The sequence below is a fragment of the Phycodurus eques genome, chromosome 4 (assembly GCF_024500275.1).
Source record: "Phycodurus eques isolate BA_2022a chromosome 4, UOR_Pequ_1.1, whole genome shotgun sequence".
NCBI lineage: Eukaryota > Metazoa > Chordata > Actinopteri > Syngnathiformes > Syngnathidae > Phycodurus > Phycodurus eques.
The window spans coordinates 33669319-33682157 of record NC_084528.1 but is presented as its reverse complement, the minus strand read 5'-3'; the positions used below and the strand labels follow the sequence as shown (position 1 = coordinate 33682157).

Here is a 12839-nt window from a genome sequence, read left to right as displayed (position 1 = left end):
ACCCCGCCTCCTGCCCAGCTGGGATAGGCTCCAGCACGCCCGCGACCCTAGTGAGGAGAAGCGGCTCAGAAACACTGCTTATCCTGGTTAGGGTCACGTGGCGCTGGCTAACCCTATCTCATCTGACTTGGGGCGAAAGGCGGACTACACCCTGAACTGGTCGCGAGTCAGTGGCAGGGCACAAAACACAACATTAAACAACTAAACACAATGGCAAATTAAAAAACACAACAAAAAATAACTAATCACAACAGCAAATGAGTGAACACAACAGAAAATATATAAACAACAGCAAATACCTAAACACAACGGCAAATTAAAAAACAAAACAGCAAATATCTAATCACAACAAGTTACTAAACACAACAGCAAATGAAAAAACACAACGACATTAAGCTACCGGAAAAGGTAGGTACTGGTTGGGGATAAGACTGATCGCTGATTGGACAAACCTACAAGGAAGAGGTAGGTACTGGTGAGGGAGATTGGACGATAGGGACGACTTGATTGGAAGACACCTTTTGTACAGCCCAACCACTTTTAAATGTGTTGTCAGTGAGCACATACTTATTTCCAATCCAATCCATCCATCCATTTTCTGAGCCGCTTCTCCTCACGCGGGTCGCGGGCGTGTTGGAGCCTATCCCAGCTGTCATCGGGCAGGAGGCGGGGTACACCCTGAACTGGTTGCCAGCCAATCGCAGGGCACATAGAAACAAACAACCATTCGCACTCACACTCATGCCTATGGGCAATTTAGAGTCTCCAATTAATGCATGTTTTTGGGATGTGGGAGGAAACCGGAGTGCCCGGAGAAAACCCACGCAAGCACGGGGAGAACATGCAAACTCCACACAGATGGGGGCGGGGATTGAACCCGGGTCCTCAGAACTGTGAGGCTGACGCTCTAACCAGTCGGCCACCATGCCGCCCCGATCCAATCCACTTTATTTATATAGCACAATTTAAACAAAAACAAGGTTCCCAAAGTGCTGTACAATGCAATAAAAACACAGCAAAAAATACAAAATAAGGATAAAAACAATAAAATAAAATAAAATGAGATAAAAACTACATAAAATGAAGTATGTAAAATCTACATAAAATAAAATGCACTGCTCACACAACACATATACATCACATCAGACACGCTAACTGGTGTTCAAAGTCAGGGAAAAAAGATGGGTTTTCAGCCAGGATTTAAAATGAGACAAAGATGAGGCTTGTCTGATGTGGAGTGGCAAAACATTCCACAGTTTTGGAGCTGCAACAGCAAACGCTCGTTCACCTCTAAGTTTAAGTCTGGCTCTGGGCTCTGTCAGGAGCTGACCCAAGAGAGCAGCTGGGAATGTTGGGATGCTGGAGCTCAGAAAGGTACGATGGCGCAAGGCCATTCAAGGCTTTAAAAGCAAATAAAATAATTAAAAAATGTACCTTAAAACGAAGACGCAGCCAGTGGAGTGAAGCTAAAATAGGTGATGTATGCTCATACTTTCTTGTGCCAGTTAAAAGACAAACCGCAGCATTCGGAACGAGTTGCAGATGAGCAATGGAGGACCCACTGACCCCCATATATAGTGCATTGCAGTAATCCAGCCGAGTGGTCACAAAGGTGTGGATTACTATTTCAAAGTGCCATTTCTGAAGGACCGGTTTGATTTTTTCTAGCTGCCTTAACTGGAAAAATCTACGTTTAACCACGGCTCAAATTTGGGTGTTAAACTTAAGATCAGTGTCCACTTTTACACCCATGTTGTTAATGATGGACTTTTAATATTGCGCTAAGGGACCCAAATCAAATGGGGTTGTTCAAAGAAGTGCCACCAAAGACCATGACCTCTGTCTGTGGATGTATGTTAAGAAACCCAATTTCCCAATCCTCAAAAGTTAGCATCCCGGCCATTTGCCTCCCAATACGTGAAACGGTGGAAGCGTGGGATCGAACCTCGATGTGGTCGAACGTGCAGGAAGCGTTGTGGGAGTTATGTAATGCAGAGCCACAAAGTCAGATGGGATGTGTCAAAATGTTATTTCATAACACCACCTACGTTTGAATCACCTGTAATGCTCACGCCAGACGGCTTTCTGGTCAAAGCATCCAATCAAGTCGTCCTTCTCGTCCAATCAGCGATGAGTATTTTCCCCAACCAGTACTAAACTCTTCCCGTAGATTAATGTCGTGTTTTTTCTTTTGGTGGTGTGTTTAGTTACTTGTTGTTGTGATTAGTTATTTGCTGTTGTGTTTTTTAATTTGCTGTTGTGTTTTTTAATTTGCCGCTGTGATTAGTTGTTTGTTTTTGTGTTTTTTATTTGCTGTTATTTTTTGTATTTGCCGCTGTGTTTAGTTATTTGCTGTTGTGTTTTTTTAACTTGCTGTTGCCTTTAGTTATTTGTTGTTGTGGTTTTTATTTGCTGTTGTGTTTTCCACTTCAGGGCCACCGTACCGATGGTCATATAGAAAAACACCAATTGGGTATTTTTTGATGTGAAAATAATTTTAAAATGCCATAGACAAAGACGCTATTCGGCTAACGACGAAATGTTTTGTTTTGTTTTATTTTATGTTCTGGACTATAGATGAAACATGAGCTTTCTGTGAAATCCGCTGCAAGGATCTCTTCATGTCTTTTGATATTGAGTCATGTATGTGCGCATTGCCCAAAAACGTAATGTAATCTTTTTTTTAAGTACTTGTGTTTGTGAATGAAGTGTTTGTTGTGTTGTGTTGTTGTCATCAGTCGTGTTGTCCCTTTGTCCTTGTTTTTTTTTCTTCTTGAACTTTAAAGTTCCAAACCAAACAAAAAGAGCCATCACTTCTGGGTCAAAGGTCGCGTGCCTCCGCCGCGCCTTCGCCTCCACGCGCACGCGCACTCCGAGCAGGCAGGCAGCTCTTCCGGGTAGGGACGTGCTTCTTCGTGACGTCAGCAAGTCGGGCTGATGAAAAAAAAAAAAAAAAAAGCTGCTCGCCGCGGAGAAAGAAGAAGACGACTTGTTGCTCGCGAGGAGGACAAGATTCCACACCTGGGAAATATTTTTTTGCTGTCGTGCGCGCGCTTTGTCCACTTTGCCTTTTTTTCTTTTTCTCTTTTTTTAAATTTTATTTAAAAAAAAAATACATTTAAAAAAAACATTTTGTTGTGTTTTGTTCCCGCACGAAAACTCGACGAGCGGCTCAGCATCTTCAGCTCACTTTGGCAGTTTGAATGACAGGTTGGTGATTGACAAAGTTGCCTTGACGCTTGTCGTGGTCACGTGACACTTCAAAAGTGGAATAAATGCAAAAGTTATCAGGTCAAATCTACAAATGGAATTCGGTGATCTTGAGCAATCTTTCACATGATAACCCTTCTCCCCTGCAGTACACTTGTGGTGTTGTGAACATCGTGTGTTGTTCTGTACACTGAGTTGTTGGGTACGTCGTGTGTTGTTGTGTACATTGTGTTTTTTCGTTGTGTACACTGTGTGTTGTTGTTAGCACTGTGAGTTGTGTACATTTTGTGTCGTTATGTACACTGTTTTATACATCGTGTGTTGTGGAGACTGTGTTGTGTACATTTACGTGTTGTGAACACCGTGTCGTTGTGTACATTGCGTGTTAATGTGTTCGTTTCCACGCCTCGATCAGCTCAGATAAACTCATAAAAGTGTTCCAGGAAAAAGACAAATGAAAGTTGTGTTTTTATGAAATGTTTCATTTGAAGCGTTGATTGAAATCGAGTCGTTTTCATGGCGCACGAGACAGTTTTGACCGTGGAATCACAAGATAATTTTTTAATCCAACATTGACGGCAGATTTGAATGACGTCATTGACGAACGCACAAACAAGGTTGCTGATTGTCTGACGAAGGTCACGCGTGACCTCACGTCCAAACGAGGTCCCAGATTGTCTGCCAATTATTTTTTCGATTGATCGATGAATCGGATACGAAACATTTTTGTATTTGCTTCCCTTTATTCAAAAACAGGACATTATATCAAGTTGAATAATTGATAATGATTCAGTTCCTGATTTGGTCCGTAACATCTTTCAGAAAATTGGCCAAAATGTTGATTATTGTTTTCCAAAGTCAAATCAGATGTTGCCAAATGTTTTATTTTGAAAAAACAATCAGGCAGCTTTCATGGAGGATGACAGAAATTGGACAATATTTACTGTTGAGAGGATGAAATTCTGAGGATTTGGACAATTTGAAGTTGAATGAGATCGGAACGATATAAAATTATCTAAATAGTAGTCTGTTAATTTGATAATTGATTAGTTGTCCATTAATTGATTAATTGTTGCATCGCTAGTCAAAATGTGACAAATGGCATTGCCTTCTAATTTCAATACTTCCGTATAATTAATAAAAACAATACTACTACTTTTAATCATATTAATAAAGAGATGTAAGAAATGTATTTGGCAAGAAAGATGATGTTGACGTTTTTGGTGTTTTTGTGGAAGTTCGGCAGCTTTCGATCATCCACTGTAAAGGCACAAAATCATTTTTCTTTTTGTTTCATGCAAAAGTTGAAAACATTTGACCCGTTTTCAATTCCATTCCAATGTTTTGATTATGGGATGTTTATTTATGATGGCTTACTTAATCTATCCACTGCCGCAGCTGGGGGCGGACCCTCGCCAAGAAGTCATCAGGCCTGTCCTTGAGAAGCTCGTCACAAAAATAATAAGCCTGTGTTTCCAGCCGGTAAAAAGCCGCGTGGGGGAGTTTTAGGACTGTCTGCACACGCGCGGATGTGTGTGCAAGGTAGGATGGAGGGAAGTGGGGGGTGTTGGTTTGGCGCATCCTCTTCCGCGTCGGTCTGGCGTCTCGATAAAAGACATTCCAGTCTAACTTCGTCAAGGCCGCCGTCGCTCAACAATTCCTCGTTCCCGCCCCCGCAAAAGTGACGCCAAACATAGACTCTCCCTTCTTCACATCAACCCCCACGCGTCTGCCCACGTTCTTCTTTCTGGCACTGTTTGTTCTTGATTTGCTAACTTTTGGCTTCTGTGTCAAGAGCGCTACCCATTTTGAAAGATATGCGGCACGAGATGACTTTATTTTTTCTCCTTTTGGCCACCGAGGGCGTCAAGATGAAGCCAAACGTGTATTTTGTTTGTGGTGAGAAAATGGCGTCGTTAACCTTTGAAAAAGGCTGATGCCCGTTTAGGTTCTTGTTGCAAGACAGAAGATGACTGCTCTTATTTTGATTCCACTTATTATGGCTATAGGCAGTTAACAAAAAAGTCCAGCAAAAATCCCATTTGAGTGGTTAGGGAGTCCTCGGTGAATGGTTTCAGCACATTCTGGTGATTTGGGAGTGGGGAATGGTGAAGGATTTCAAACGCAGCGACTGCGTCATCATTCCCCACTCCCGAATCACTGCATGCGCATATTTGATGCATGCATGTTTGAGAGAATTGCTGAAAAGAGGTTTCAAGAGTGACAACCATGTAGGACTGAATTGTGGAGTATCTCGTTAAACTGTTGTCCTCTCTTCGGTTTTCCATTTTTTTTGGAGGTGTGGCTATAACGGGGCCAGGTGACGCACTTGGTCCCCTGGCATGAGTCGCCCGCCCCTCCTCCCCGCTACAGTATATAACAACTGAGTGCCTTTGTTGGCATCAGCTGTTATGTGGCGCCATTGCGACGTGCAGTTTGGCCCACCACACACTGCGCAACGAGGCCGAACACGACCGGATTGGACCATTGCAAAAAAAAACAGTCGGCAACTCCCAGCCGCACGTTGAGCGATTTGACGCTGCGACGGAAAACTGCGACCTAGTATCATATTTGGAGGTTCCACGTACGCTATATGGTCTCGTATGACTTTTATGAAAGCATAAAAACTTTGTGTGATTGTCAAGGAAAAGGCAGGTTGCCATAAAGAGAGGAAGTGAGCGGGAATAAAGGATGGGGGGCCGGGATATTTTGAGATGCTGCTGTGCTCCCATTCACTGACTGTACCCGGTGCACTAAATACATCCTTTGTGTGGATTTTGGCAACAGAGACTGCAAGCTTCACTATTTCATCCATTATATACATTCTAAATGAAAAATATAGTTGTTGTAAAACACAATATACTGTATGTATTCTTTATATTAGGGCTTGCGATTCAATGATTGCGATCAGAGATCATAATAAATTTCCCGTCAATCTCTGTGATCAGATGTGTGCATATTTCCTTGATCTAACATGGTGGGAATGTGCGTGACAAAAGCCAATAGAGTCGTCCTTTCCCTGCTCCACTTCTGTTTGCAAATTTTGGGAGTAAAAGGAAACCACGCCTCCTCGGCTGGCCCGTCCTGTACCGAATTCGAGACTCCCCGTCCGACTCAGCCGTCCTAACCCTAACACCGCCGCGTCGTCGCCCTCTCCTCGCCCCTGTTCCGGACTGACGACGGAGGCGGCAGCTCGGCTCCGCGAGGTCCCATCGTCGGTTGTGTGGCGGTGTCTCCAAAGCGACGTGGAACAATGCTATTAACTAGCCGATGTGGAAGGTATGTCGGCGCCCTCAAAAACAGGCAATACTGTGTTTATTCACTTGAAGAAGTACCACCCAAATGATTATGTGGAAAACAAAAATGTGAATGCAGTCAGTACAGCCTGTGGCGCACTCTAAGGCAACAAACAGTCAATTGTGTCATCATTATTCAGGTGATTTGTAAAATGGCAATACTAGTTCACCTGTATTGTTATTAAAGATGATGCAGAGTTTAAAGTAGCAATAATGTTAATAAGCTATGTGACATGATAACTGGAGAATGATCATGTTTACAAGCCAAGTTGTCTTCCTTATTCCCCAGGGGGCTGTTTGTTACTTTTCAATTTTGTACCTCAGGACTTCAAACTAGTGCACTGTTGTTAGATTTTTCTACATTCATTGCACTGTTGAGTAAAGATTTTTTTCTTATATTTTTCTGTATTTTTATTTTATTTTCCTTATTTGCTTAGTATGCTAATTTCATATTGGGGTTACTGTTTTAAAAAATCGACTGTCAGGAGTGTTGCTAACAAAAGGCATTAATAATATGTTGAACTACTCTCTAGCTTCTTCAGTTTTCAGTACAAATAGTTCTGGCTATTTGAAAACATTTAAAAACAATATAAAAATGAATCGTGATAATAATCGAGACTGAAAAAATCAATCGGGATCTTTTTTAATTAATAAATTTTTTTGCCATATCACCCAGCCCTACTTTATATACTGTATTTGGGTTGGCGGTGGCTGGCTTTCTCTCGCATGTTAAAAGCCAGAAATTAATTTTTTACATGTGAACGCTTATGTGCATTCTAATTGGCTGTTACATCTGTGACAATGCGACACTGCAAAACCAGTGGCCGACCATCGGCCGCTCACGAAAAGAGGTGTCGAAACCCACACACTGCGCAAGAGTTCATTCGGGTTCGGCCACATTACTCTGTCTGCGGCGGGCTTTAGCTACGCCTACTCCCCAAATCGCATCTTCCCTTCGGATAGTCCGCTGGCGTGGCCGCTTTAAAGCATCTCGTTGTCAGCCGTGAGTGCGCGTATGGCATGTAGAGGAAGGTGGAAGCACCAGGAGTGGGGGGGATATATATTTTTTAATAAAGTCTGACTTGACAGCTGGCATGCTAACCGGGGCGTCACGCTGGCGTGGCCGCTTTCGAGCTCCTTGTTGTCGTGGCGTGGAAAAGCCCGGTGACATACAGACAGGGATATGTAGGCATAAGAAAGATGCAAGACAAATTAGCATTTATTTTCCAGCTTGTAGTGATATCGACCTAGATAGTTCCCTAAAAAGTCATCTAAAAATCCCTACGTAGTCATTAGGGGATTGAGAATGAGTACGTTCAGAATTATTCACTCATTCCCGACTCCCTAATCACTATAAAGGGGTTTTATACAATGGACTATATCGTTGACTAAAACGAACACAGAAAATCCAAATCTATGGATTCGGGAATGAGTGAATGATTCCCAAGGTTTAGCTTGTCTGGCGGCAACAGTGGAAATCAATGAGTCCCATGACCTTTAACCCCTTGCTATGTGCCCGCCGTGCGTGTGGCACGAGCGGCGTCTGAACGTCCAAAGCTCAATGTGTCGACGCCTTCACAACAACAAGTGAAAATCTGTCGGCTCTTCCATGGGCGAACGTTTGAGTTGTGCGGCGCTGCCCTGTCCGCAAGTAAGGCACTTACTTTTCTTTTTCTTCTTGAAACATGATTTCAGTTTTAGCTTCAATTTCTACCACTGCAGGCTTGCTTTGTCAGATACACAATAACATCTCCAGATTATCTGTGATCTTTTGTGAAGACACGGACTAGAATAGAATAAGCCCTTGTTAGTCCCTCAGTGTGGAAGTTGCGAATTATACAGGAGCAAAGTGGACTGTCGCAGTAAATAAAAATAATTATTAAATATAAAAATGCTATACATGTACATGCCGTGCAATTGGCTGCCAACCAGTCCAGCCCACCATCATCTTTAAATGTCAACTGAAATAATTGGCTCGTCACAAACCAAACGTGATCACTAATTATATATATATATATATTTATTTTTTTTTATTACTAAACGTGTATTGTGTTTGCTTTTAGTTATTATTAAGTTAGTAGTTATGTTTGAATGCATTTAGGTCATTGTGTTTTATGAAGGTTCATTGTCCTGTCCAAATGAAGCAGAGTTGAGTTGAGGGCGTACCCTGCCTCTCGCTTGCCCAGTCAGCAGGCATTGGGTCCAGCGCACAGTGTTGTAGGAGAGGGATACTCAACTGGTGGGTCGGGACCCAGAAGTGGGTCGCGGACCCACTATGGATGGGTCGCAGACAGGTAGTAAAAAAATGAGGTCGGACTTCACTTTATTTGGACTACATTACTTCAACAGTTGTGTGTGAGAAACTATTACTTTGGGTTAGAGACTTTTCTAAAAAGATTTAGGTGTAAAGTAAGAACAACGATCCTAAAAAGATTCTCAACACACGTGAATACTCTAGAACTACCCGTTTTTGTTCAGAAAATAATAGAACTACTCCCGCAAAACAATAAACTCCTTTCAAAAGTATACTAATTAATCTCAAGTACTAATTAAATACATTTACCAATCGCAAAATGGGAAAAAGACTCAGTGTCTACTGGGCAGAAATCTGTAGAAATACATTCTCAATGACAAAAAAAAAAAAAAAAAAAAAAAAAAAAGTCATTTACAGCTAATCCAGTTCAAAGTAATCAGTAGATCAGACGTGATGCAAGATGGTATGCATAAAATTGGATGTTCAAAATGCACTCATTGTACTGAAAATGCTCCAGAACACTTATTTTCATGCCCTTTGGCTTCGTACACCCGTCCAGCACTTCTGGTCACTAGTTTCACAGAAACTTTCCTCAGTTTTGAACTGTAGGATTCTGATTAATCCTAATCTTTGTCTGCTGGGTGATTTAAAAAGTATAGATCCTCCAAATAAACATGCTCAACCAAAACCTGTAATTCTAGCAATCGCTGAAAAAAACAATATTGTTAAATTGGAACAATAAACTGTCATGAACGGAATAGAGGATAGGACCCAAAAATGCACGACTCCAAAACAAATGGACAGTTTCAAAAAGAGAGGTTTAATATACAGGCAGAGATCGATACACAGGCAGGCGATCCAAAAAAGGCAACAGTATCTAAAAACGTGAGGCAAAAAGGCGAGGTCGATAATCGGAACAGGGTCTAGTCTTACTGTGAGTCTGTGACGTGGAAACAGGGAATGCTGGAACACGACAACAAGGTACAACGAACTGGCGACCAGAAAGAATGAGACACGAGGTTAAATACAAGGGGTAATTTGGGTAAACGAGGCACAGGTGGGGAAGATGCTCTCAGGAGCAGGTGTGTACGAGACGGGGGGGGGGGGGGGGGGAAGACAGCAACCATAACACACACCCATGACATAAACAAGCTACCAGCATTTACCACTGGCAAAATCTTGTCATAGAGTATATGACACTCGAAAATATCTCGGCCAAATGTAATAAGCAAATGGATAACTTTAAGAACAATGGGTCACGTTTCATTAAAATGGTGAACCCCACCCTTCCTCAATGTGCCGGCTCTGCAACCCCGTACACCAGTTGACTAACATGCATGTGATATGGTGTTCATTCAGTAATACATTCTATAGACATGCTATAGGCTTTAATTGCTTGTACTGGGACCACTAATAACAACACAGGTTATACTAACATATCAACTCACAGGTTCTTATTGGTGTTTCGACACTAAAAAAGAATCCCACCGCACAACTTGTCAGTAGCACCGCCTCGCTCATTTCCCACATCCTGTCCTGCCCTTTTCTGTCCTCTCTCATCTTGTTCTCTTGATTAGTTATTGCATGCCCCCCTCCAATAAGAACAGGATTTGACTGCTGTAATGTTACTTGTGCTCAAATAGCTACACTAGATTGTCTGACTATTGTTCTGCTGTGGTTCGCAGCCCTATTCCCTTCGTCCACTCTGTCCCTCTGTCTGTCCCCTAAAACCCTTTTCTGTCTGGCTGCCTTTTCAATAATCATCAGAATAATAAAAAAATAAGCAGAGGGAGTATTTGAACTGTTCCAGCACAACAGGCATACAGATCCACCATTCTGCAAGGCCATGCAGCTGAACGTCACGTGACCAGAGCAGAATGGTTGTTGTGTGGCATTTTGTGAACTCCTGCACTGTTTTGCATTTTTTGTGAATTGTGTATTGATTTGTTGTGCAGTGGAACCTCAATAGACTTGACGTTGACTTTGTCAATGGCCGTTTAAGTGACCAATGGAAACTATTTTTGGACACATTGTTCAGCTCTGACTGTCCATTTTATTCAATATCCGTTATATCGGGGTCCGTTTTATCAAGGTTCCACTCTATATCTAAATAAAGATCTTTAAAAAAAAAAAGAAAACAGGTTTGCGGACATTCAGTGTATGCTGCGATAACGAGCATAACTACAGGCATGATGGTTAGGAAACCAAATATTTTCTTTATGGCTGGTGTCTTGGGCGTAAAGTTAAATACATGTACAACATATAATTTATTCATACAAATATGATATAACATATGTAAACACAAACAAAGCCTAAACATGTATATTGTCATCTTTGGTGGCTTTGTGGTGACATCTGTTTAACAAAAGACATAGTGGATGTTTAAAGTTCCTTCAAATGCTTTGCCGCAGTCTGCTGAACCGGAAGTACCTCGACCAGTTTTGTCTTATGCGGAAGTTGCTTACGCATATTTAGCTATTTAATTTTACTATATTCCTTGTTCATTCAGTTGTCACATTCATCCTCAGTTATTTAGTGCTCTGAAAGGCACTTGGAACATGGAAGCATGTGTAGTTAAATTTTTAAAATAAGATATACATGTTTCCAAGGGTTATATTTTGACAGTGCATGTCCTTTATTGTTTTAAACTTCTATAAGGGGCTTGCGACAATTGGAAAATGCAAAAACACAGTCCACAGAGTGGCAAAAGTCGAGAACCGCTGCTAAAGCACATGGATGGATTTACAGTACAAAATATTTGCAACAGCAGGCATTGAGAAATATCAACTCAACATAATTAATAAATAGTGGAAGGAATAAATATTCTAAAAACACGCAGTTGACACTGAAATCATCACCAGCAGGGGTGTGACAGCTATACATGAATAAACATATGCAGGAACGAAATGCAGCAAGAATAGAACATGTCCGATCAAATTTAAGAATTAAATTTATATTGTTCTCCTGTTTTTGTTGTAGGCCAAAGAATTTAAAAAAGCATTAAGTACTTGGGCTGGGCGATCTGTTATTTGATCATCGTCATCGCAATGAACGTGTGGGCAACAGTCACATCGCAGGATCCGCTGCGATGATGGTGTACTGTTATATACATTGAATCAACTGAAATATTAAAAGTGACCAGCAGAGGGACCTATTTGGACATGCCAATAAGATTAGCACCCATTTTACGGTAAATTATAACGCTTCAAACAACACACGGAGCAGCACAGTGTGTTGTACATATTTACTTTTATGGTAACTGTGAAAGAGGACATGGGAAACAATGTACACTTGCTGCATTTCCAATTTCGCTCTTCAGAATGAAACTACTGCAGGCAGGCACACCGCAGCTGCGTGAGTGTTCAGGGACACTGTGTAAATGTGAGTGAATTCAGAATGAAACTACTTTGGCCAAGCACGCCGCAGCTGCGTAAGTGTGCGAGGTGCGTTCAGGCACACTTTGTAAATGAAAATGGATGGATGGATGGACAGCCCTATTAGGAACTTTTTTTTGGTGCATAACAAGCAATGCCATTGGAATTATTCATTTATATATATATATATATATATTATATTTTAGTTGTGTGTATTTTAGTTGTGGGTAAAAATGTGAAATGACACAGGGCAAAAGTATTGAACGCACTAAGAAAGGGAGGTGCAAAAAGGCACAGAAAGCCAAGACAACACCTAAAATCTATCAATTAATCAAACAGCAATCCAGCCCCTTGTCAGTGAAAATTAATATCAGCTGGTTCAGTCCTACTTGATGGCCTACAATAAGGTCTCATTGCCAATGTGTGAGTCGACACATCTCATGATGGGTAAGACCAAAGAGCTGTCTCAAGTCCATCGCAAACTAATTGTTGCAAAACATAACGATGGCATTGGTTACAGGCGCATATCTAAGCTTCTGAACGTTCTAGTGAGCTTGGTTGGGGCCATAATACGGAAGTGGAAAGCCAATCATACCACCATAAATTTGCCTCGATCAGGTGCTCCTGTCAAGATTTCTGACAGAAGAGTGCAAAGAATAATCAGAAGAGTTGTCCTAGAGCCAATGACAATCTGTTGAGAGCTTC

At 41.6% G+C, this 12839-nt stretch overlaps 1 protein-coding gene across 1 annotated transcript in view; it reads left to right on the top strand.

Moving 5' to 3' along the window:
- Positions 1-2967: 2967 nt before the first annotated feature.
- esr2b (estrogen receptor 2b) overlaps positions 2968-12839 on the top strand; it is a 38834-nt gene continuing 28962 nt past the window's right edge. Inside the window, 1 exon segment of the mRNA XM_061675440.1 lies at positions 2968-3210. The gene's annotated coding sequence lies outside the window, so the exon portion shown is untranslated.